This window comes from Schistocerca piceifrons, chromosome 6 (assembly GCF_021461385.2).
Source record: "Schistocerca piceifrons isolate TAMUIC-IGC-003096 chromosome 6, iqSchPice1.1, whole genome shotgun sequence".
Taxonomy (NCBI): Eukaryota; Metazoa; Arthropoda; class Insecta; order Orthoptera; family Acrididae; genus Schistocerca; species Schistocerca piceifrons.
Window position 1 is genome coordinate 414511968 of NC_060143.1, and position 24031 is coordinate 414535998.

Consider the following 24031-nt stretch of genomic DNA (forward strand, 5'->3'; position numbering starts at 1 on the left):
TGAGTGTAATGCAGATTAGTGGGAATATAGAATGAGTGCTTCATTTACTACCTGCGAAGTTTCTGGGAGTTGCTTCCTGAAGAAGTTCTGGATTGCAGTGCAACGAACTCGACATCAGACTGAGTTCCTATACGGACTAAATTTCAGACACGAAAGTGGATCGACAAAAGGATTTTTGTGTTCATAAACTGGCTGCATTCACGCATTTAAATCGTGCACTCGGGTTGTTGACTGAAATCACGACGCTCAAGAGACGACTACCGGAATTTTTACAATGGCATTTTGTCAAACATCCGTTAAATTCCATTTACTTGTTTTTAGATTTTATTGAGGAACTTGAAGAGGCGTTGAAATTCAAGCCACATAATTGCAGCAGTAGATAGGGAAATAGGTACAAGAATGGGAACATTAGTAATATCCACCATAATTATGATGTCCACAGCAGAAATAATTATTACAGTAATAATGATTTGCAAAAGGGAAATGGAAATTCTCACAACGGGAATCAAAGCTAGTAACCTCACGAAATCCATTTCCAGAATACAAGGATAGGAAATTACAGATCGCCGCAGCTGAGGTCCGGAGGAAGCAAAATAAACCGTTTCCGGAAAGAGCAGGTTATTTTAAAAATTCTGCTGCAGTCGAAAATTCGGTAAAGGAACAAACGTTGTTGGAGAGGGAGGTTATAACAAATAAGAATAAAATTTGATATAATTTTGAGCAGCATAATTATGAAGGAGTCGCCAGGACACTGGTAAAATGTGTTGACAGATTCCATAATGAGGATATGAGGCTGGAAAATTTATTTTGTGAAAGAGAAGTGAATGATGGAATGAATGTATGTTTGTCTGCGATCAAAAGAAACGCAGAAGTGCATTAAAATTTGGTTGAGGTGGAATGTATGACGAATTCTAATGAGGCACTAGACAGTAGCAGCAATGTAACAGTCCCGAATGAAATATTCACTCTGCAGCGGAGTGTGCGCTGGTATGAAATTTCTTGGCAGATTAAAACTGTGTGCCGGACCAAGAATCGAACCCGGAACCTTTTTCATTCGCAGGCATGCTGCCAGGAAGTTTAGTTTCACCGCACATTCCCCTACGGAGTGAAAATTTCACTTTGGAAATATCCCCTAGGCTGTGGCACAGCCGTGTCACCGCAATATACTTTCCTCCAGTAGCGCTACACCAGCAATTTTCTCAGGATAACTTCTATGAAGTTTAGAAGGTAGGAAACTATAATAATATAGGTGAAAATATTGTTGATGGATTTGAATCAGAGTAAGTAAATGAAACTTCCTGATTTTAGGTGTGCCGCAGGGGAGCGTCGTAGGACCGTTGCTATTCACAATATACATAAAGGACCTTGTGGATGACATCGGAAGTTCACTGAGGCTTTTTGCAGATGATGGTGTGGTGTATCGAGAGGTTGTAACAATGGAAAATTGTACTGAAATGCAGGAGGATCTGCAGCGAATAGACGCATGGTGCAGGGAATGGCAGATGAATCTCAATATAGACAAGTGTAATGTGCTGCGAATACATAGAAAGACAGTTCCCTTATCATTTAACTACAAAATAGCAGGTCAGCAACTGGAAGCAGTTAATTCCATAAATTATCTGGGAGTACGCATTAGGAGTGATTTAAAATGGAATGATCGTATAAAGTTGATCGTCGGTAAAGCAAATGCCAGACTGAGATTCATTGAAAGAATCCTAAGGAAATGCAATCCGAAAACAAAGGAAGTAGGTTACAGTACACTTGTTCGCCCACTGCTTGAATACTGCTCAACAGTGTGGGATCCGTACCAGATAGGATTGATAGAAGATCCAACGGAGAGCAGCGCGCTTCGTTACAGGATCATTTAATAATCGCGAAAGCGTTACGGAGATGATAGATAATCTCCAGTGGAAGACTCTGCAGGAGAGACGCTCAGTAGCTCGGTAAGGGCTTTTGTTAAAGTTTCGAGAACATACCTTCACCGAAGAGTCAGGCAGTATATTGCTCCCTCCTACGTATATCTCGCGAAGAGACCATGAGGATAAAATCAGAGAGATTAGAGCCCACACAGAAGCATACCGACAATCCTTCTTTCCACGAACAATACGAGACTGGAATAGGAGGGAGAACCGATAGAGGTACTCAGGGTACCCTCCGCCACACACCGTCAGGTGGCTTGCGGAGTATGGATGTAGATGTAGATGTAGATGTAGATGAAAGGCGGTGAAGCACCAGACACGTCAGCTGGAGATGAAATTTGTGGCGTATCGACGGAACTATGTGAAAGTATTAATGAAGAATGCACAGCAATAGTCTCTTCAGGTGATGATGAATTTTATTATGTATCGGCATATGTGGGTAATTTATTGTTAAAGGACGGTAAAGGTGGTATTTAGTACTAAAGTTGCGACGGTTGAAGCTTCTCGTACAGATATCTCGGGGGATGGAGTTTGTGCATTTATTTCTATTGATGGATTTGAACCTATAGTTCTTAATGGAAGCACGAATTATGAGTGGATGTGAAAGGATTAATGTGAAAATTTATTAGACGGAATGTTAAAGCATAAATGGTGGAGGTGTCTGATAACAGAGAAAATGTAACGCAGACAGAGGTAGGTCGGAGTATAGTGCAGTTAGAATGTACTATGAATTCTAATGTGGAAAAATGGAGTATCAGCAATTTATATACGCTACGGGCGGGAGTTGATGGAGTTACTGGTGTTGATTTCCATAATGTATACACTAATGTTAAGGAAGTGTTAAGTAAAGAAGATTCTGATTTATCGGTAGACGTTAGTGAAATTAATTGTGATAAAGTTTGTAGTGATTTGGCTGAAATAAGTGAGGATTTCTGTAAGACAGACCAAGTTTTAAGTTTTTTCGCTAATTGTTACAATACTACAGCTACTGCTATCGTTGATTCAGAGAAAGGGAACAGTATATTTGATGCTTGAGAGCCGTAAGGCGAAGGATTTTTAGGGTGATTCAAAGCCTACTGGTCGTATGGAACTAGATTGGGAGAATATATAAGTCATTACCGGAGAAAGTATTTTTTAGACCATGTTAGTACTGAATGGCAAGTAAGAAAGTGACCGCTCCATAAATGATTGAAAATGGTACAGGAAAATTTTGATGTCAGTATCACCCTACAGGTGAGCAGAGGAGAAATCTGAAGTATTGCTAGTTGAAGGGGATAAAGACAACACCAAGGTGAAGGAAATGTTTAATGAATTGTTTGATAGTGATTATAAGACTGAGGGTTGATGTGATGTAATTTTTGCAATCGACATAGAGTACAAAAGAACGGATATTGAAAATGATATTTTGAGGGATCAGTGCTTAGTGAGGGGTGAAATTAAAAATATACAGCCTGTAATTGAAATGATGAAGGCTGATGGAGAAAGAATGTGTGCGTATCTCGAAACAAACAGAATTGTGTTCCAGCTGTAGTTAAAAATTTTACCTTCAAATTTAAGAATCTGTTGGTGAATAAGTAATAAGGCCTCGAATTTGAGCAATTCAGAACACGTAAAAAAGTGAGATTCCGGATATACTCAAGCTGGAGATTGTTACAAGAGGCCACAGTGGCAGAGTAGCATGTTGTAAAAGAAGAATAGCATATTTACTAATAAGTGGGGAAGTAAGTGTACTCATGTGTAGTTTTTAAAATTTTGGGAGCTCTTTGTTTTTGGTGTAAAAAAGGCATGGTGAATTTAAGATGCACTGGAAGCACAACTTAGTGCAAGGAGAGTATCGACATTGGCCACACAACTGTTAATGTGTCAGGATTGTTGCGGTAGGGAAAGCAGTAGGCACCCGTTGAGGTGATGAAGTTAAGCATTTTATGATAGATGTGATGGTGTATTTCAATAAAAATTGGTTTAAGACAGGCCTAGAGAAGCCGCCGAAACTCAATGGGCTGCTGCCCAAGAACAACAGGTGAGGAGAGTGTGTAACCAGGTAGGAAGCTGCCAGCAGAAGAGAATGGACATCGTGTCCACTCCCGCGCGCTGGCCGCGGCTCCACCCCCACGTGAACACCTCCAAACCTCCCTACTGGGCAGCCAATTATAGACGTGCGGTTCGATAGCGTTACCTCGTCAGCAACAGATGAGTTTAGCTTCTGATGGTTCAACAAGTGAGTTTCGAAGTGGTTCTGTCCCGTACAATGCAACGCGACCTAAGAACTGAAACTAGTCGCCAGGAAGATGGCAATGGCGAACATCAACTGAAATATAAAAAAAATTAAATTTTTATACTATTACATCCATTCGGTAACGGCCGCCACAGTACACTACTCTTGGTGGAGGTAGATCTGTAGAACATAATTAATATTATTTGCGAAAGAGAAGAATAAACTTTACTGTATTTAAGATTTGTGGGAAAATTTAAATGGGTTGCTTGTAGTATTTTGGATGGGTTTCTCATGTAATGTGTGTAGTCCGTTTGTAATAACTGTTTACATAAAATTTGGTGTTACGCGGTCATCAGGCCTCATTAAAATTTCAATAGTTTGTGAAGACAGGAAATGTAGTTATATGGAAAATTTAACCAAAGTTTTCGGGGATTTCCGTTGGGTTACTTCTATAATATATGCTATGTTGAACGGGTTGTCCATAGTTTTGTGCAAGTAAATGTTGGGAATAATTTCGAAAGAAATTGCTGAGTATAATCTTAGGGCTAAGTGTTTTACTATGAAAATAGCACGTTGATGAATTTTTTGTAAAGTTTAGCTGCTAAGGAAAGAAAAATTATACAGGAGATTTCCTCACAGGGCCGTATCACTTTTAGGGTTTGCAGTTAGAAGCGGTTATGTTGTGGATAAATAATAAAATTTTAGTTGATTTATAGTGTCGAAGAAACTTCATAGCACAAAAGACGTGTTTTCTTGTGTGAACATGGACAGAGTGTTTGGATTGTTGTGCTGCATAAAATGTGTATCGCCTACGCTACAAATCAATTTCTCTTGCAATCCTGTTTGTGATTATACGTATTAAATTGGGGACAGGATTCAGGAAGTTATAAGATACATTTCGACAGCCATCGTCCTTCTGCATTGACGGTGACTGCGGATTGACGCATGTTCGGCGCAGTATATGGCGAACTGGGTCATGAAAATCTACAGCGGCGGCTGGATTGTGAATGATTTGAACTTCGACGCCAGAAAATCGATCATGTGCTGTGTTTGTAATGCTGATCTGCTGCAAAGGAGTGCTCAAGGAAAAATGTTATTTCCAATGAGAAACAGTTGAGTTGTATCTAACTTTCTGACAAATGTATATCATTTATGTCTATTTGGGCGTTTAATAAACATGCTGCAAATTTCATAATATGGTTTAGATTTATTAAATGAAATAAATCAGACTTTAATGCTGGGCATAGTACAAGTAAGTCTTAACGCTCAGTGCACTGAACACTCTTAATGATGTGCAGTCGACGACCTATGCTGTGCCAATGTTTACACCACAACATCGACTACTACGACTGAAATGGGCTAGTGACCAACTGCACTGGACGTTTGCGCAGTGGCATAATGTTGCACAATGTGGTGAATTCCGATATCTTCGCCATCACGCTGATGGGTGGGCGCAAATCTGTCATCGTCGAGGGGAACAGATTCCTGACCCCTGTAGTGCGGGATGGAGACAAGTTGGCAGCGGCTCCATTACGCTCTGGGGAACATGAAATTGGGAACCTGTGGGTCGAGTAGAGCTCTAACAAGGCGTGTTGTACAATGGTTTCAGACAACGTACACCCCTTCATGGCGATCATGTTTACTGACAGCAGTGGCATTTTCCAGCAAGATAATGCGCCATGTTATAATGCCAGGAAAGTAATGGACTGGTTCAACGAACCAAGTACCGAGATGTGAACCTGTTCAAACACATCCGGGTGAGACTGAGCGTGGCGTCAGAGCTCATCCGCCACATCCCCGGAATTCCGGAATTGGCGCTGCTTAGGTGACTTGTGTGTGCAGATCTGGTGTCACTTCCCTCCAGCGGCAACCAAGGTCTTATTGCTTCCATACTCAGACACGTTGCCGCTGTTATCTGTCCCCAAATTGGACATACTGGCTATTAGGCAGGTGGTCATAATGTTCTGGCTGATCAGTGTACACTATTGTTCTGACAAGACAGCAGAGTATTCTACTTACGTCTATTATGTGTTTACATATCACGTAAGAATATCAAATCTGGTGCGACTTAAGGTGACAAATGAGCATGCTAATGTGCCACATTAAGTTAAGGTGTGTAACGTTGTGCATATGTAGCCAAACGATATGGCCACCTTGAGTTGAATTAACCCAAAGTAAGGTGAATTTGTAATTGTGGGCCTGGGGCTCAAAGTGCGGTGTTGTCACCTCAGAAAAAGCGCCAGAGATGGCAAAGCCGCAGTAAACAGGCCAGGTGCAAGGGCGCCAGAAAAGGGCCACGTGTGGGGAAAATTCCTGTATGGGGAAAAGCATCAATTGCTTAAGACAGCTGGTTATGCTCCAAGTAATGACCTAGTTTTAGAAAAGCAGAAAGATGGCTTCATACAGTTCTTTGAGAACCTATAATAATTTACAGTCAAGTAAAAATACTAATCTGAAAATATTTGTTATCTCAGAAAAATGAAGTGCATTCAGTGACACAACAATGTTTTCAATATTTTTAGAACTATGGAACTTAATATTTCACAGAAAACAAATATTTTCACAGTGAACCTCTGAATTTGTGATGTTTAAATGCTTAACGTGATTTCAACGTCTGATAGTGCAGATGAAAATATTACAATCTAGCAGTCTCTCTGAATAGAATCTATCTGTATCTAATTTATTTCTTGATTTATTAGGGTATTATCAGTATGCAAATTTTTGTTAGAATATCGCATCATCCAGGTTTACGCAGGAAATGAATGCAGCACTAATACACGTATTTTGTCAGACTTGAGTATTTATATAGCCTGTGACTTCATTTGATTATAAATTACAATCGATAATTCAAAATCTGGTAATTTAAGCAATGCTCAGTCGCTTGTGTTAGCTAACACCATCTTTTGTAAAAGAGCACCAAAAGACGCTTCTGACATGGAGATCTAAATACGTGTTCAAGCAATATTTAACGATCATCTGTTATAATTTCTAATCAGTACAATTGTGCAAGAATACTGGCGTATTTATTTCTGAATAAACTGTTATTGATATTTATTCAGAATGGTCTGAGTGTGACTGAATGCTCATAATATTTCTTTTTTTAAAATTTTTTGTAATGTATTACTTTTGTGTGGAACGTGTGTTGAGACAAATCATGTCTGTAGAGCGTAAGAACGATATAATCCTGGTGGGGACAGCCTTCAGCCAATGGAAAAGTAGACAGTAGTGGAACATTATAGGAATTAAGATGAAACTGGAACTTCCCGAATGCAGAGCACAGGAGTGTGACCCCTGACATATAGATATTTATCGTAGAAGATGACCTTCTGTGGTATTAGGTGATATTTAGTCTAGTGAGTAATTGAGTCTGGACTGTGAACAGCCACTATGAAACCAACTTTTGAGGGCACTTTTACACGAATCTGGAAGAAAGCAGACCTGTCGTGGTAATGAGTATTCTTGTTGATGGGAGTGTTTCATTCTGTTCATGGAAAGGCCGCTACCATACTTTAACTGCTGAAGGCACCTTACATTTTGAGACGTCTGAATGTGGTCCCAGAGTAGGGCTGATACTTTTTTTGCCTGTGTTGCAGAACTGACGATAGACACAGTGTGAGCTACTATTCTATCATGTGTGATACTTTGTAAATCATCATGCTGAATTCTGCACTATTTTGTGCTGGTGAATATTTTATTTTAGTTTTAGAGTATCTTTGATTATAATTTAGTTCGGGGATTTTGCTACCACCGGCCGTTGTAGACGAGCGGTTCTAGGCGCTTCAGTCTGGAACCGCGCGATCGCTACGGTCGCGGGTTCGAATCCAGCCTCGGGCATGGATGTGTGTGCTGTCCTTAGGTTAGTTAGGTTTAAGTAGTTCTAAGTTCTAGGGGACTGATGACCTCAGATGTTAAGCCCCATAGTGCTCAGAGCCATCTGAACCACCTGCAGTGAATTAGCTGCAGGGAATGAAAACAGATGTGCACAACTCGACCCAGTCAGTAAATTGAGTTATACTTTCACAAAGAGCTGTGCATAGCCTAGCCGAAGTACTTAAAGTAAGAAAAACCATAGGTAATGATACAAATAGTTTGCTAATAAGGGATGCTGGTTAGAAGAACAAGAGGTAACTTGCAGGAGTCCTTACGAACTGTGACAGGGTTCAGCCAAGTGAGCGGTTTATATACGTGAGTGATGTGTCTGTTCATACAAGGAGGCAAGGTCAAATAATGCTGTTGTTTACCATCGGAAAACAATGGACCTCTTTGACTCACGGGTGAACTTCAAAGTTACACATAAATCTCACAAATCAATGATCCGGAAAGTATTTTGCCCCAATACTTGCAGAGTTGTTGGATTTAGTTTGGTATGTTGCCACGACTAGTTTTGTATCTCGATTGCTCTGAAAACAGTACACAACAGCATCCGTGTCGACGATATGCACTGTGTGTTTTACTTCGATTTGCTCCCAGTTCATGCTGTTGAGAACTGTGATTCCCCCCCTTAAATTGTTGCTTCCTTATTTTCATTCTGTACTGCTTCGTTCCGTTTATGGTTTTTGGGAGTGATAGTCGTTCGTTAACTGTGATATACAGTGCAACTATGGATAGGTTTACTGATTATGAGTTGGCCTATGTGAACTGCGTGTATGGGTTCACACAATACATTGAAAGAGTAGCCCGGTGACTCCATGCTGAACTGTTCCTGCTCTGACTGCAGTCACATCATAGCACATTTGCATGTGTACATAGGCGCCTTCGAGAAACTTAATCCTTCGAAAGGAAGGTACTGGCTGCGTGAGGTAAAATAGAACACCCAATTTGGAAGGGAATGTTTTACACATGATTGTCCTTCTGTGCTGCCTCTGTACAGAAAAAATGCCAAATCCTTGTTTATTTAGACATAAAACTGTATGTATTTTAAAATAACTTCTGTATTCAGAATATAGTCATACTTCCACAAATAAGTAATTTCATACACTCAATTGCTGCTAGTAACTGGAAAATATTTAATATTGTATTTATTGACGAACTGTAACGTTTAGGGTCAACAGGATTGAAAGTGCGTAGTACACATCGTCTGACATGTTAGCTTTGAGTCATTAGTCGTCTGAGTAGTGTCATGGGGCCCCGAGACGAAGTCCTCTCATGTGACTACATTTTCAACTTAGAGTAGCACTTGCAACCTAAGCTCTCAAACACTTGCTCGATGTATTTCAATCTGTCTTCCTCTACAGTTTTTACCCTCTGCAGATCCCTCTAATACAAAGAGAGTTAATCCCTGATGTTTTTACAGTCGTCCAATGTTCCTTTCTCTTCTTCTTGTCAGTGTTTTCCATGTACTCCTTTCTAGTTCTGCGCAGAACCTCATACATCTACATCAACATTTATACTCCGCAAGCCACCTAATGGTGTTTGGCGGAGGGCACTTTACGTGCCACTGTCATTACCTCCCTTTCCTGTTCCAGTCGCATATGGTTCGCTGGAAGAACGACTGCCGGAAAGCCTCCGTGCGCGCTCGAATCTTTCTAATATTACATTCGTGATCTCCTCGGGAGTCATAAGTAGGGGGAACCAATATATACGATACCTCATCCAGAAACGCACCCTCTCGAAACCTGGACAGCAAGCTACACCGCGATGCAGAGCGCCTCTCTTGCAGAGTCTGCCACTTGAGTTTGCTAAACATCTCCGTAACGCTATCACGATTACCAAAGAACCATGTGACGAAACGCGCCGCTCTTCTTTGGATCTTCTCTATCTCCTTTGTCAACCCGACCTGGTACGGATCCCACACTGATTATCAATACTCAGGTATAGGTCGAGCGAGTGTTTTGTAAGCCACCTCCTTTGTTGATGGACTAAATTTTCTAAGGACTCTCCCAATAATTCTAAACCTGGCACCTTCCTTACCAACAATTAATTTTATATGATCATTCCACTTCAAATCGTTCCGTACGCATACTCCCAGATATTTTACAGAAGTAACTGCTACCAGTGTTTGTTCCGCTATCATAAAACCATACAATAAAGGATCATTCTTTCTATGTATTCGCAATACATTACATTTGTCTATGTTAAGGGTCAGTTGCCACTCCCTGCACCAAGTGCCTATCGGCTGCAGATCTTCCTGCATTTCGCTGCAATTTTCTAATGCTGCAACTTCTCTGTATACTACAGCATCATCCGCGAAAAGCCGCGTGGAACTTCCGACACTATCTACTAGGTCATTACCTAACCACTCCACCTAATTATCAACAGTTGTATTCAATACCATATCACAAGTGTTTGAGCTCCCTTGTGTTTCGGTTTTCCCACAGTCCATACAATGTTATGCCATAATTCTGTCAGAAATTTATTCTTCAAGTTGAAGCCTGTGTTTGATACTAGTTGATTTCTCTTGGCCAAGAATGCCATTTTTGCTAGCGCTGGTCTCCTTTTGATGTCCTCCTTGCTCCGTCTGTCATTGGTTATTTTGCTTTCTAAGTAGTAGAATTCCTAAACTTCGTCTACTTCCTGACCATCAATCCTGATGTTAACTTTCTCGCTGTTCTCATTTCTGCTACTTCTCATTGCTTTCGTCTTTCTTCAGTTTACTCTCAGCCCATGTTCTGTAATCATTAGACGGTTCATTCCATTCAGCAGATCATGTACTTCAGTTCAGGAGAATATGGAGGCCTTACCATCCGATCGATTCTTTGCTCCACCAGAAAAGTGTGTAACAAGTTTGTGACGATGAGAGCCTGCACTGTCGTCCATCAGCGTGAATCCCGCTTCAGTACGTTCACCAAACGGAGCCACAATGCGTGCAAGGATGTTGTCCTGCTGCTTCACACTCGTCATGTTCCCATACATTCGCACAAGGGGTGTCCTGAGTCGCAAGACATGTCCGAACCGCCGCGATAAGGGGGGTGGTCTATAATAGGATGTAAACGTTGTCCTATTTGCCTCCATATACGAATATCAGTCTTGTCAGGATGGAGAATGATATATGTCTCATCAGGAAAGAGCGTTGTGGCCTAATGATGCCTAGTCCACAATGTGCTGCTGGTGCCCATGCGACACGATGACACGATCCCCTCCACCTCCTATTCAGAAGAGGAGCTTTGAGTGTTGACCTGGTACGTAATCCCTGTTTACGGAGCTATTTCGTACCGTTTGTGTTAACACCTCCACTCCTGCAGAGATCTAGAACTGTCATCGTAAACGCTTAGCATTGGGCTGACGGTTTCTACTTGCTCTTGTATGTAGCTGTCGGTGCTGCACAACTATTGTTTATGTTCCACGGTCCTTTCTGTAGCGATCAACTGGTCCTGTCTCTAGCAGCTTGTTTGAAACTCTAGGAGGCACCACTTCGATTCACAGTGACATTTGCTGCGGCGTCCGTCTGTCTCATTCCCTGCTCCTTTTGGGTTCCATGAACGGGGAAGTTCCCTTTTTCCCTTATAACACGTTCATAGATATTTAAAGTTTTATTTGTGTATACTACAGAAAGGACACCACGCTTGGCATTTCGGCAAGGGAAGAAATGTACGTTTTAATGGAGATCGTGCAGGAATTTCGTAAAGAAACTGTATGGTTTTGAGCAAGATGCACATTATTCACCGCGTTTCATACCGTATGACGTGGGCGCTGTGCCTAAAATTTCCTTTCCGCGTCGTCGTCAACATCAGATGATGTCTTATGTCAGGACGTCCTAAGATTATCACCAGTCGTGTTTAACACATTCTATTTCTCAATTTGCTTTCTGATCTGGTGCTTCGGCGTACCTTGCGTGACTAGTATTTTGCATTCCAACACGTAACAATACAGTTTTTAGTGGGAGCCTGTCTGTGTATGCTAAAATACTGTGATTTGTATGCCGTCACTGTGGAAGCGGTTTAGCATTGCGTGGTTGTGACACTCAGCCGTTGGACTCAGTGAACCCATACAAGATGCACATATCTACCTACACTTCATTATGAAACACACATATATGTATATGGAAAAACAAAATGACACAGAACTAACTCACATACAGGGTGCAATTATTGAACTATATGCACCAGTTGGCCCCGGGGCGTGATGGGAATTAGTATGTGAATGCATGGTTTGGTCTAGCGACGAAACCCACTTTCATTTGGATAGGTTCGTCAGTAAGCAAAATTGGCGCTTTTTGGAGACTGAGAATCGGCATTACCTGATCGAGAAGTCTCTCCTCCCTCAACGTGTGGCTGTGTGTGTGGTGTGTAATGTCCAGTCACGGACCAATCAGTCCGATATTCATTGATGGCACGGTGACTATCGAACTGTACGTGAAGGTTTTGGAAGATGATTTCATCCCCAAAGTGACCCTGATTTCGATAAGATTTGCTTCATACAAGACAGAGCTCGACACCATTGAAGCAGCAGAATGATGTCCTGCAGTTGGTCTATAGGGACCACATTCTGCCTTTGGGGTACGCAGAGGGCACTGGCAAGGTTCTCGATTAGCCACCATATTCTCTGGATCCGAACACATGCGACTCCTTTGTGTGAGACTATGTTAAAGACAAGGTGTACAGCAATAACGCCAAAACCACTGCTGAGCTGAAAATGGCCATTCAGGAGGTCTTCGACAGCACCGATGTTCCGACACTTCGGCGGATAATGCAGAATTTTGCAGTTCGTCTGCTCCACATCATTGTCAATGGTGGCAGGCACATCGAACATGTGGTAACGTAGATCCGAATATCTGCAGTGACGTTTACATGCTGAATAAAGTGTGTGCACGCCGTAGTTTGAAACTAATTTACGTTTTTTTTACATACTTCAATATTTGTCATCCTGTGTATCGAGAGCAATGAGCAAAGCGGCCATTACATCTGTTAACAGCTAGTGCTAGGAGTAAGTGAAGCATGTTTGTTTCCGAGCAAGACTCACTGTACATAGGCTATCGTAGAGATTAATGCACAGTTGTTTTCAGTGGAACTCAGATAGAGGTACGGGATGATTCAAACAATGAGAAGAGATTTCAGTCGTTTATTGCGGACTAATTATAAAACATAGAAATACATTGTGCTTGTCCCTAGACAGCCGAAGTTTCAATCTTTTGACACAGCTATGTTGTCGTTTGTAGCAGCATGTCGACTGCTTTACAACAGAAATGATTTTGTGTGTTGGAATTTACGCGACATAAGTCCTTTGTTGAAGTGCAATTTACATTCCTACATCGATTCAGCAAGAAGCCTCCTCTCCACAAGAAAAGTTTTGGAAGCTGGTTGCATATGCAAAGGGGTGAGCACTGGTCGGCCACGAATGTTGATGAAAATGTCGAGCGTACCCGAGATCTTTTCACATGGAGTCCTCGGAAGTCCTCAAGACGAGCAGTCCAGGTTCATCAACTCCCTCAAACAACGGTATTGCAAGTTCTAAAACGACACCTTTATATGGAATTACAATGAAATCCAGGCCATTAGCTGCTTACAGGAGTTGATAAATATCAACGGGGACAGTTGAAGATGTCAGCACCGTCCAGGACTTGAAACCGGGATCTCCTGCTTCCATATGGAGCCTTGCGAGTTGCATTTCCTGCAGTAATTGCGTCTCGGCAACAATAACAAAAGGCACATTTTTTGGATTTCACTTCTCCGGGTTACGGCACGGGACACTTTCTCCGAACGACTCTTTTTTTTTTTTTTGGGCGAGTCGATGTTTCATCTGTCGGGTGAAGTAAAAGACCATAATTTAGGAATTAGGGTGTCACAACCATCCTGACATCGTCGTCAAACGTGAAAGAGACTCAGTGAACCTGAATGTGTTTTGTGCCATTTCTGTTCACAAAGTTTATAGACTTTTGCGGAGGAAACTGACAGGAATGTCATTCCTTTACTTGCTGCGAAATTGGTTGTTTCCTCAACTTCACGATGATTCCAGTAATTTCAGTTTGATGCGTGCCGGCGCCCCGCCTTACTTTTATCTTGAATTGTGCCGATATGTTAACAAAACCATCCCAGAACATTGGTTTGGAAGAGGTGAACAACAAGGTCTTGTTCATTATTTCTGGCCTCTCAGCTCACCAGATCCCACATTTTGGTATTTTTTTCTTTGGGGGTACATGAAAGACAAAGTCATTGTTCCACCTATGACAGCTGTAATTGAAGATATGAGAAACTGAATTATTTAAGGTCTCGATGCAATAAACAAGTACCTGATGATTCGTCTGCGGAATGAAATGGACCACCGTTTAGATGTTCTCGAGCAATGCATGGTGCATATGTTGAATGTGTGGTGTAGTGTATGTGTGAATATACTTTCCTCTGTCCATTGGGATGAGCAAATATGTTTCTATCTTTTCTAGCTTCTCTGTAAGAAACAAGTGAAATCTTTTATTTCTGACTGAATGAATTCAAACGAATTTTATTACTCTGTAAATAACTACCGGAGACCATCGGTATCTTATACCAAAATACGCAGAAAATGTCCTAGAACAAGGTTCAAAATTGTGTTAGGTGATTTAATGTTCACCCTGTATCTTACTGTAATTTCGAAATTAAAACCTTGCATGAAATAAGTAACTGCAACACACCATATTAGTCTACAAGCTTAAACGCGCAGAAACTTTTAGTTAAATGCAATGCTACATAAACTGAAAGTAGCTCCATCGTGCTTGGATCTTCATTCCACACTGTTTAGCTGCTTATATGCATAATAATTCTTGATAAAATCCGATCACTCAGATTTTACAAATGACTTACAATGAAACGCATACTCCGTAACTGGCGATCGGCTCAGATTTCGTACGGATACTACTAATTATCTACTGGCGGACAATTGCCCTGGCTTAGCGATGGTAAATTATATATACCAAACGTCCTCGTGAATCAGTCAATTTGTTTAAACCGTCTCAGATCTACTACAGCTGATTCTGAGATTAGCATCCCCATACAGACATATGCGGCAGAGACTTTTTTTTTATAGAAGAAGACTGGTGTAAAAGTGTAGATTCTGGTAGCAATATTTTCGTGTTTCTGGCCTGATGCAAGTCTTTTAATTAGACGCCACTTCGGTGGTTTGCCTCTCGCTGATCTAACCAACTGGGAAAAGAGGAGCTACAGTTTAATGTGAAATGTGAACCACGAGTCGCTTCTGCCAAATCTCCACATCACTAAATGGTGAATGCTTGGTTAAAAATAGAGTGAAGAATCAGTGGTACAACCGGGATTCGATCAGAGAAATTTCTGTTACCACGCACACACTTCACCAACAGAAACCGAATGGCTGACGGAGATTAAACTCGCTGCTCTCTGGAGTTGTGGCGGCTGTTTACTGCTTTTCCCATCAGATACCTCCTTCTTTGTAATTGACCAGCTCGTAGGTCTCATAATTACCACGAGACGTCACTCCACATGGCAGTTAAATGTGGAACATATAACAATATGTGTGCTACACACGCATTACTTAACGGTGATAAATTATATCCGCATAACCATCCTTGTGGATCAGTGTATCTACTAGCGAAAACCATACCAAAATCTCTATAGTAGCTCCATACAATCAGAAAAATGCACGCGGGAACTTTGCATTTGGTTGGTGCATAAATTCGTAGCGGTTTTCCATAATTAAATGAACATTACACATGCACATGATAGAGACTTTAGTCATCAATAATATATTCCCCTTCATTATTAGCAACAGTCTGCCAACGCTGGGGTTGCTTTGCGATTACGTAACTGTAGAAATGACGCGGTTTTGAGGGAAAGAATTCGTCAAGCCATGTTCGGAGAGCGGAAAGGAGAAAATGTGGGAAAGCAAGGTCAGGCGAATACGGTGAGTGTGAAATAACATCCCAAACGAACTCGTTTATGGTGCTTTTTTTTTTTTTTTTTTTTTTTTTTTTGTCAATCTAGCAAAATGCGGGCAGACATCGTGGCGTAGGATCATTTCACGCAGTTTTCCTGGTCGTGTTCTTGGATTGTGTCTGCAAGACGTCTCATTTACTGAGAATAAATGTCAGCAGTGATGGTTACACCTCGGGGAAGCAATTCGTAGAACAACACACCATCGCTAAGTTAAACGACACAAGACAGGAACAGTCGGTGTTGTTCATGAGCTAATTAATGACGAGCAAGCATATATGCGCATATGGTAATCCGCTGTTTTTTTGTGATTGCCCATTGCAATGAAAATGAGATAGAAAGTACTTCGCATAGGAAGCTTAGTTCAGTCTGTGAAAAGTATGAATGTTTTATGGGTGAATCGGATGTGAATGAAATATATGATGTGTCTGTTCTCAACGGAATTTTTGCAAACCGTGTAAGATGTTTTCAGTGTAGTGAAGTCGGTCTGGAAGTGTCACAAAAAATCACCGATGATTGTCAGTGAAATGGAACTGAAGTGTGGTAGGGGTTCGTACATGAGTACCTTTTGGAACAGTGTTGCAGTAATTCCAGATGAAAAAAATGTTAGCAAAATCTATGAACACAACATTAATTTTTTTTTATACCTTGCTTACAATTGGTAAGAGAGCTACGGCAGGTGCAGTTTTTTGTGACTTGATGAATCTTAAAAATCCCCAACCAAGTTTACGAACTATAAATGATTTATACGGTCTAAAGTTGGTGGGGAGGCTTGCGTGCCTCAGCGATACAGATAGCCGTACCGTAGGTGCAACCACAACGGAGGGGTATCTGTTGAGAGGCCAGACAAACATGTGGTTCCTGAAGAGGGGCAGCAGCCTTTTCAGTAGTTGCAAGGGCAACAGTCTGGATGATTGACTGATCTGGCCTTGTAACAATAACCAAAACGGCCTTGCTGTGCTGGTACTGCGAACGGCTGAAAGCAAGGGGAAACTACAGCCGTAATTTTTCCCGAGGGCATGCAGCTTTACTGTATGATTACATGATGATGGCGTCCTCTTGGGTAAAATATTCCGGAGGTAAATTAGTTCCCCATTCGGATCTCCGGGCGGGGACTACTCAAGAGGATGTCGTTATCAGGTGAAAGAAAACTGGCGTTCTACAGATCGGAGCGTGGAATGTCAGATCCCTTAATCGGGCAGGTAGGTTAGAAAATTTAAAAAGGGAAATGGATAGGTTGTAGTTAGATATAGTAGGAATTAGTGAAGTTCGGTGGCAGGAGGAACAAGACTTCTGGTCAGGTGACTACAGGGTTATAAACACAAAATCAAATAGGGGTAATGCAGGATTAGGTTTAATAATGAATAGGAAAATAGGAATGCGGGTAAGCTACTACAAACAGCATATTGAACGCATTATTGTGGCCAAGATAGATACGAAGCCCACACCTACTACAGTAGTACAAGTTTATATGCCAACTAGCTCTGCAGATGACGAAGAAATTGAAGAAATGTATGATGAAATAAAAGAAATTATTCAGATTGTGAAGGGAGACGAATATTTAATAGTCATAGGTGATTGGAATTCGAGTGTAGGAAAAGGGAGAGAAGGAAACATAGTAGGTGAATATGGATTGGGGGACAGAAATGAAAGAGGAAGCCGCCTGGTAGAATTTTGCACAGAGCACAAGATAATCATAACTAACACTTGGTTTAAGAATCATGAAAGAAGGTTGTATACATGGAAGAACCCTGGAGATACTAAAAGGTATCAGATAGATTATATAATGGTAAGACAAAGATTTAGGAACCAGGTTTTAAATTGTAAGACATTTCCAGGGGCAGATGTGGACTCTGACCACAATCTATTGGTTATGACCTGTAGATTAAAACTTAAGAAACTGCAAAAAGGTGGGAATTTAAGGAGATGGGACCTGGATAAATTAAAAGAACCAGAGGCTGTACAGAGATTCAGGGAGAGCATAAGGGAGCAATTGACAGGAATGGGGGAAATAAATACAGTAGAAGAAGAATTGGTAGCTTTGAGGGATGAAGTAGTGAAGGCAGCAGAGGATCAAGTAGGTAAAAAGACGAGGGCTAGTAGAAATCCTTGGGTAACAGAAGAAATATTGAATTTAATTGATGAAAGGAGAAAATATAAAAATGCAGTAAGTGAAACAGGCAAAAAGGAATACAAACGTCTCAAAAATGAGATCGACAGGAAGTGCAAAATTGCTAAGCAGGGATGGCTAGAGGACAAATGTAAGGATGTAGAGGCCTATCTCACTAGGGGTAAGATAGATACCGCCTACAGGAAAATTAAAGAGACCTTTGGAGATAAGAGAACGACTTGTATGAATATCAAGAGCTCAGATGGAAACCCAGTTCTAAGCAAAGAAGGGAAAGCAGAAAGGTGGAAGGAGTATATAGAGGGTCTATATAAGGGCGATGTACGTGAGGACAATATTATGGAAATGGAAGAGGATGTAGATGAAGATGAAATGGGAGATACGATACTGCGTGAAGAGTTTGACAGAGCACTGAAAGACCTGAGTCGATACAAGGCCCCCGGAGTAGACAATATTCCATTGGAACTACTGACGGCCGTGGGAGAGCCAGTCCTGACAAAACTCTACCATCTGGTGAGCAAGATGTATGAAACAGGCGAAATACCCTCAGACTTCAAGAAGAATATAATAATTCCAATCCCAAAGAAATCAGGTGTTGACAAATGTGAAAATTACCGAACTATCAGCTTAATAAGTCACAGCTGCAAAATACTAACACGAATTCTTTACAGACGAATGGAAAAACTAGTAGAAGCCAACCTCGGGGAAGATCTGGTTGGATTCCGTAGAAACACTGGAACACGTGAGGCAATACTGACCTTACGACTTATCTTAGAAGAAAGATTAAGGAAAGGCAAACCTACGTTTCGAGCATTTGTAGACTTAGAGAAAGCTTTTGACAATGTTGACTGGAATACTCTCTTTCAAATTCTAAAGGTGGCAGGGGTAAAATACAGGGAGCGAAAGGCTATTTACAATTTGTACAGAAACCAGATAGCAGTTATAAGAGTCGAGGGACATGAAAGGGAAGCAGTGGTTGGGAAGGGAGTAAGACAGGGTTGTAGCCTCTCCCCGATGTTGTTCAGTCTGTATATTGAGCAAGTAGTAAAGGAAACAAAAGAAAAATTCGGAGTAGGTATTTAAATTCATGGAGAAGAAATAAAAACTTTGAGGTTCGCCGGTGACATTGTAATTCTGTCAGAGACAGCAAAGGACTTGGAAGAGCAGTTGAATGGAATGGACAGTGTCTTGAAAGGAGGATATAAGATGAACATCAACATAAGCAAAACAAGGATAATGGAATGTAGCCTAATTAAGTCTGGTGATGCTGAGGGAATTAGACTAGGAAATGAGGCACTTAAAGTAGTAAAGGAGTTTTGCTATTTGGGGAGCAAAATAACTGATGATGGTCGAAGTAGAGAGCATATAAAATGTAGGCTGGCAATGGCAAGGAAAGCGTTTCTGAAGAAGAGAAATTTGTTAACATCCAGTATTGATTTAAGTGTCAGGAAGTCATTTCTGAAAGTATTCGTATGGAGTGTAGCCATGTATGGAAGTGAAACATGGACGATAAATAGTTTGGACAAGAAGAGAATAGAAGCTTTCGAAATGTGGTGCTACAGAAGAATGCTGAAGATTAGATGGGTAGATCACATAACTAATGAGGAAGTATTGAACAGGATTGGGGAGAAGAGAAGTTTATGGCACAACTTGACCAGAAGAAGGGATCGGTTGGTAGGACATGTTCTGAGGCATCAAGGGATCACCAATTTAGTATTGGAGGGCAGCGTGGAGGGTAATAATCGTAGAGGGAGACCAAGAGATGAATACACTAAGCAGATTCAGAAGGATGTAGGTTGCAGTAGGTACTGGGAGATGAAAAAGCTTGCACAGGATAGAGTAGCATGGAGAGATGCATCAAACCAGTCTCAGGACTGAAGACCACAACAACAACAACACGGTCTAAAGTAGTAGATATCTGTATATAATCTACGAACAAAGCTGTGGAAGAGGCATTAATAGAAGACAGTGGTAAGAGAGACTTGACAGCAGCAACCTATGTACGTGGCATAAACAGGGACATACATATGTTCATGGTATAGTATCTGCCACCAGTATGTATACAAGGAAAGTTTTAGATGTAGAAATAAGATTTAGATATTGTAGGTTCCCACAAAAAAAAAAGGAAACACATGAAAATAATTGTACAGTTAATTGCAGTGGCAGTAGTGGAGGTATGAAAGTGCTGGTGATGCTAGTATATATCAACGTTCCGTCGCTTGTTGAATAGGTATTGTGGCCAGGTGAAAAATGGATTAATAACTGCTTATCTAACTGGAAAAGGTGATTGGAAAGAATAGTTGAAAGTAATTTGAAGGTAATTTATGAATCTGTACACAATCCTGGGTGAACTTTAACTGAAATCAATGTCAACAGATCGTCAGTATCAATACATTCATGATTTGCGTTACGTACTGCTTCACATTAATTCCACTGTGTTAAGTCTTGACTGTGATAATGTCCATGCGGGTCGCTTCTTGGGATATCGCGTAAATTATTATCGTCTGCTCCGAACCTCTTGATGCAGGATCTCGGCGGCGAGTGAAATGTTTAACAGATTGTAATGGACGCCATAAATGTGCGAAAAAATTTTAAATTTTAATAACTTTTTATAATACTTTTAATGTACGTTTGAAATACACATTTTTAACAATACTGATACGGCGGACCCAAGTATACGTCTGTACACTACCACTTATCGAAATAAAAGGGTGAAGAGACATGAATTAACAAACTGAAGAGCGTATTTCTCGTTTTGTTTCGTACAGATATTTAACAGTGTATCAAAACATTATGCTTGGCACAAAATAAGCCGTTAATTTACATTTGGCGGGGTCTATAACCCATTCAGTTTACATATGGCTTATGTATAAGAAAGAAAAGAACGAAGAGTAACATGATTCAGTGCAGTGTGATAAAGTGCGAAATGTGAATGATCTTGGTGACGGTGATTCTTAAAGTTTCAAACATGACGTTGTAGTGTAGAAATCTGAGTCTTCAGGACACTTACAGAAACGAATGGGATCAAGACTTCGGCTACTGAAAGCTTCGTACAATGTAATTGAGAAAGTACAGAACTATTAGGGAATGGCTGTTTAGCAAAACACACACATTGTCGATGAAATAAAGAGGGCTGTTTGGGCTCCATTTTTCATACTTCTTCGACCGATGAAAGTCCCCATCATTACTTGTGTCCCAAAGCACAGAACTGTTGGTATAGGTACAACAAGGGACTGCTAACGGGTGTAGTACACACTCAAACATAGTATGTGTGATGCGGTAATGGAAGCGATAAAACCTATTTTCAGAGACTCAGCAGCACTTGAATACTTGAAATCGTGTGCTCACAGGAAAACTCAAAACCCAATTAAAACGGTAAATTGTGTTATATGGTCAAGAATCCTGAAGACTGATTTAGCTGAAACAGAAACACTTTACTTTGGTGTGTTTGATGCTGTTGCTACTTTCAAAGATGGCAGTGTTATACGGTGCAAAGTATTTCGAAATATTGGAATAAAGATAGGTTTCAACACGGTACGAACGATGCTTGCTTTCGACAAGGAACGTCTTCGAGATGCTGACAGTGCTGTAAATAGGCTACTAATACAAACCAGAGTAAACATGAAGAGAAGGACAAAGAAGAAGCTGGACAAAGAAGAAGTCAGAGGAGGAGTATGCAAAAGATAAAGATAATCTATTCTATGAACCTGGTATGCACTGTGGTAATCCAAAGTCTGTCGTTCGATTCCCAAAAGTTTTATTTTTTCATACAAATTACATCTTTTCTCAGACTCTACCAAACCAATTTGCTTTTAATTTTCAGGAAATGTTACACCTTCCCTTCTGCGTAACTTAACACGGCCTTTTCCCAAAAACCTGTATAATGTTGAATTTATAAACAAAAAATGACACAAAACTGTATTGAATTTTCATTACAATAGAAAAAAATAAGATGTAACAACTGAATTAAAATTTTTAAAAATCCCTGTGTTAAGTTGTAGCCAATACTTCAATAAATAACCTGTATCAAATACTTTGTGAGAAAACATATAATATATAAGAGCTATTTAAACATAGGAAAGATAGGGCTATCCGGAGCCCCTTCAGATGAGAAAACTATTTTCTTGCCTGCTCTGTCCAATGGCATTATCCCCATAAACGGCGCAAATGTTTCTGGCTGTCTCCGCTGCAGTTACTCCCCCACTAAACTCTATTGAATATATCGAGTAAGTTCCAGTTTGTCCACTTGGCACTCCATTTTCTAATGTCCACAACTCCACTCACTATTTCCAAACGACAAAATGACAATATGTAAACTCAGTTGACTATAGTAAACTACAAATAAAAAATAACAATCGATAAATAAACCAACAGCAACCGAAGTACCTACATAAAAAATAAAAACACAAAAATTTGTGCTCCAGCGCATTAATATGCATAGACATATTACAAAATGTTGTTACGAAAAATCTTAAAGAACTTCAGTGATCACAAGTCTAGAAATAGTGCAACGGACAAAATCATAATCGTTCATTTGTTTCGTTTTCCATTTCATATCGACCAATGGCAGGCACCTAACCTTATGGCGTTCAACGACGTCTACATTAAGTAGGGTGTTGTAGACATAAGTCAGTATCAATTTTTTTGAAGACAAAACATTATGATTGCTAGACATGTATTGATCCTAAACACAAAGTACTTGACACACCTAGCAGTTACTAAATTAAACGGTCAGAGGGTAGAGATCTAGACATTTAAAACTAATAGTATACATCATGTTATCTGTATGATACAACAATTCCGATTTTCTTTTTTCGCCACTTTCATGTTCTCCTCTTGTGTACGATCTCTTTGAACTGTCCCATCTCATCACATGTAATAGGAGCGACATTGACAATTGACGTTTGTTTGTTAGAATCCACAACTAATGTCAGCATTTTACTTTCAGTTCTTGCGGATCGTTAATGTCTATCTCACATTAAAAAGAAAAGTTGTACTTATTATAGCTGCTTTTGAATAACTAATTAAATTCGTTATCTGGATGCGAATATTGCAATAGATTTACACGTATTTCTGGCTAGCAGATGTGCCGCCGCTGCATATGTGCTTCAGACCGTGATAAAACCTTTTTTAATGCGATATTTGGTAAAATAAGATAATTTAAATGAACTGTTGCTGTCCACCTTTTTAAATATAACCGAAGGAAAAAATGATTATGACGCATTATTTTCCACGGTCTAAGCAGCAGATGTTTCCTTCAACTCTCACGAAGTTCAGGAAAGCAGCCGCTACAGTTTCCCTACGATGTTAGGCGGTGCTCTGGTCACCAAGTAGCAGCAAGGAATTACTGCACTATTTTCCTAACTAAATTCTGCTCTTAAGCCAGTTGTTTACCAATCTCATACGTGAAATGTTAAACACAGGGGGCGAATTTGGCGAGAGGAGTCATCGTACGTTCCGCGCGAAACGACGGGGTATCCCGTGTTATCGCTGTTCTCCGGTAATGTCCCAAGTTGGACGTAAAATAAAGGCAGACAGAGAGCCATGAACTTTAACGACGCACTAAACCAAATAGCTTCCCTAACTCCTAGACCTTGGCTGGCCTCCTTAAAGTCGTCCAGTATTCACACGGGTGCGGGTAACTATTACAAGGGCCATCACTGCCCATCAGAGACTACTTGTTATGAGTCATGGGTCGGACGACTTCCGGAGTTGAGCTGGTCTGGAAGTTTGTGTATACAGCTACAGCAAGACATCAAACATTCAGAGCTAATTTCAGCCTATTCCTGTGGTGAAAAGAAGACGGAGGTTACCGTTACAAACACTGTGTCTGCAATTATAGACACTCGCAAAGAGAGAGAACGCGAATGAGTTACGACTTGTCTCGAATTAGTCAGCAGTCAGCTGAATACCACTTCCTGCATTAGACTGTTATGGATATTTGATAATAAATTTC